Below are 4,006 nucleotides of genomic sequence, written 5' to 3'. Positions count from 1 at the left end.
TCTTCCAGTGACTCAGCATCAGTGTGGAAAAGCCTGAAAGAGATCACCAACTACAAGACACCATCCCCCAGCATTGTGGAGAATCAACACCTGGCAGACGATCTGAACGAGTTCTACTGCAGGTTTGAAAAGACACCCCACACCCGCCCTGAACACCTCTCCACACAACCATTCACACCTCCAGCAACCCCCCTCTCCCCCACACCTGCAATTCAGATCAGCGAAGACGAGGTGCGCCAGGTCTTCCGGAAGCAGAAAAGGAGAAAAGCACCAGGCCCAGACTGTGTTACACCAGCCTGTCTGAAATCCTGTGCTGACCAGCTTGCCCCCATCTTCACACTGATCTTCAACAGATCACTGGAGCTGTGCGAAGTCCCTTCATGCTTCAAACGCTCCACCATCATCCCCGTCCCAAAGAAACCCAAAATTACTGGACTTAATGACTACAGACCTGTGGCTCTAATGTCTGTGGTCATGAAGTCTTTTGAAAGACTGGTGCTGGCCCACCTGAAGGACATCACTGGACCCTTGCTGGATCCTCTTCAGTTTGCCTACAGAGCAAACAGGTCTGTGGACGATGCAGTAAACATGGGACTGCATTATGTTCTGCAACATCTAGACAGACCAGGGACTTATGTGAGGATCCTGTTCGTGGACTTCAGCTCGGCCTTTAACACTATCATCCCAAACCTCCTCCTGCCCAAACTAACTCAGCTCTCCGTGCCCACCTCCGTCTGTCAGTGGATCAACAGCTTCCTGACAGACAGGCAGCAGCTAGTGAGGCTGGGAAAATACACATCCAGCATCCGTACGATCAGCACTGGAGCTCCTCAGTGTTGTGTTCTCTCTCCACTGCTCTTCTCCCTGTACACCAATGACTGCACCTCTAAAGACCCCTCTGTCAAGCTCGTGAAGTTTGCAGACGACACCACACTCATCGGCCTCATTCAGGACGGTGACGAGTCTGCTTACAGACAGGAGGTCGAGCAGCTGGCTGTCTGGTGCAGTCTCAACAACCTGGCGCTCAACACGCTAAAAACTGTGGAGATGACCGTGGACTTCAGGAGAAACCCCTCTGCACTCCCCCCACTCACCATCATGGACAGCACTGTGACTGCAGTGGAGTCATTCAGGTTCCTGGGCACCACAGGACCTGAAGACCTGAAGTGGGACACTCACATTGACTCCACTGTGAAAAAGGCCCAGCAGAGGTTGTACTTCCTTCGCCAAGTTCAACCGTTCAAACTGTCACAGGAGCTGCTGAAACAGTTCTACTCCGCCATCATTGAATCCATCCTCTGCACTTCTATAACTGTCTGGTTCAGCTCAGCTACCAAATCTGACCTCAGAAGACTTCAGAGGGTAGTCCGGACTGCTGAGCGAATCATTGGTACAACCCTCCCTTCTCTCCAAGAACTGTACTCGTCCAGAGTGAGCAAAAGGGCTGGCAGAATCACTCTGGACCCCTCACATCCAGCACACTCCCTCTTTGAACTGTTGCCATCTGGTCGACGCTACAGAGCTCTGAGCACCAGAACGACCAGACACAGGAACAGTTTTTTCCCTCAGGCCATCCATCTCATGAATACTTGACAATAACTGTGGAAGACACACTATTTATTCACTCATACACTTATTTATCTAACACTCATACTCAGTCTACATTTCAATTTGCACATAATATACCTGTACATACAACTGTCTATTGTTATATACCTGTACATACAATTGTCGATTTGTATATTTTTATTCCTTAGTTACTTGTTCTATTTTTCTATTTTTTATTATCTGTGTTTTTGTTCTGTCACTGTCATTCTGTTACACTGTGGAGCTTCTGTCATGAAAACAAATTCCTCGTATGTGTAAACATACCTGGCAATAAAAACTCATTCTGATTCTGATTCTGATTCTGATAACTATATTTCCAGAGGTGTATAAAGACCTTACTTAATGAACCATTATGTTTGTATTACCTTAGATTGAGCAATTTATATCTACAAGGTCCCCGTACATGGAAGTCGCTACCATGTTTCTACAGTAGCCCTAAACGGACAAACTGCTCTACACAGCGCGTTTCGTCACTTTGTTGTTCTTGCGAATAAAACACTGACACAATGATGAACAATTTATTAAATAATTAAGTAAATATAATTCCTTAATTTACCATTGTAAAGAAATCTCATTGCTCTCTGCTGTCTTTACCGACGACATCTTAGTCCTACATCGGCCACCGTAGCTTCTCTAAAGGGAGGGGTGAGCGGGGGACTTAGCCATTGGATGCAATTCCCAACCTCACCGCAAGAAGTCGCTAAAATTTACACACTGCACCTTTAACACCAAATTTTTTGGAATTAAATGCTCAATCCGCCTATATATACTGAATCCTGTTTCTGTTTGAAGAGGTACAATGAAAAGTTAATTTCAACAATATATCTCACAATTGCAGACAATTTTAAATTTTTTATTGCGTCTTGATCTCACAATGTGACTATATCTCACATTTGCAGCTTTAATTCTCATAAGTGTGACTTTATCTCCTAATTGAGACTATATCTCACAAGTGTGTCTTTCATTTCCATAATTGTGACTTTTTATCTCTCAGTTGTGACTGTCTCATAGATTTTATACCCAGAGTTGGGAAGGTTACTTACACATTGTAGTCCATTGCTGATTACAGATTACATGATGAAAACTGTAGTTAGTAATATAATCTAACTACTAATATAATTCCTCATTTTAGGTAATGTATTCTGATGACTTTTTGGATGACTTTTTATCTAACTTGCTTTAAACGTACCATAAAACATGCCATATTGATATAAAAAAGCAAAGAGAAAGAAAATATATTTCATTTGTTTTATATCAACATTATAAAATGCATTAAACATTACATTAAACCAGGGTTTCCCATGCTGGGCTTGATGTAAGAAGTGCTGTGAGTTTTTAAGTTGATAAAAAGCAAATAATATGTCTTCATATCTCACAATTTCAACTTTATATTTTGCAGCTGATTTATTTTTCCTCCAATTGCAGTTGTGTTACAATGTGACTTTATATCTCACAATTATGACTTCAGATCTTGCAGCTGTGACTTTGTTTCTCAGAATTGTGACTTTATAACTTGCAGTGTGACTATGTCACAATTGTGGCTTTTAATTGTTTTGTGATTGTAACTTTATATCCTTCAATTAAGTGTGACTTTTTCTCATAATTGCAACTTCATATCTTACAATGTGTCCTTATATCTCACAGTTGGGATTTTGTTTCTTGCAATTGCAATTTTATATTTGGCATGTACTGTTTATATATCACAGCTTATGTCACAATGTGACTTTTCATCACAAAATGTAATTATGTCTCACATTTGCAACTTCAAATCTTGCAATTGTGACTTTGTATCTTAGCAGTCGCGCCTTTATATCTCACTATGTGACTTTTTTACTTACTCTAAACTTTATCTCACGATTTTTACTTTTTTACTCCGAAACGGGCTTTTATAAATATGGATGTGGTGTCCATATGAACCCTGTCTGGTTCATTATGACAGGTCTTACAGTGAATCTGAATGCATGAATGCAAAAGCAGCATTATCTGCAGTTCTTTAATAGCTGTCGCAGAAGTGCATTAGAAACCTCATGCATGCAAGGCAAGCTTGTAAAATCTGGGCGAATAAATATTACATGATGCATCTGATAAATAGATGCATGAACAGAATGCAGTGTTTACCATCATGGTGAGATGTCCATCTATAAGCGCGAGCAAGGGTTGGTGAGTGGGAGGAAGGCTGGCAGAATTGAGTTTATTTTGGTGTAGATTTTTTTGCAGAGCTTCTATACGCCACATCGCATTTCCTTCATGCATTGTTGGAGGATTCTTGAAGCCACATTTACATTCCTGACCATTAGTCTCCCCTCTGCCTTCATTTGTTCACCTTTCCACAAGCAAGCGACCTCCAAGAGTACATACGGTATTAGAGCGCCACCTGGTGGATACTTTAAAAGCTTTT

Source organism: Sinocyclocheilus grahami, unplaced genomic scaffold, assembly GCF_001515645.1.
Source record: "Sinocyclocheilus grahami isolate Dianchi unplaced genomic scaffold, SAMN03320097.WGS_v1.1 scaffold649.1, whole genome shotgun sequence".
NCBI lineage: Eukaryota > Metazoa > Chordata > Actinopteri > Cypriniformes > Cyprinidae > Sinocyclocheilus > Sinocyclocheilus grahami.
The sequence above is the reverse complement of the archived record's forward strand: the minus strand, read 5'-3'. Positions refer to the sequence as shown.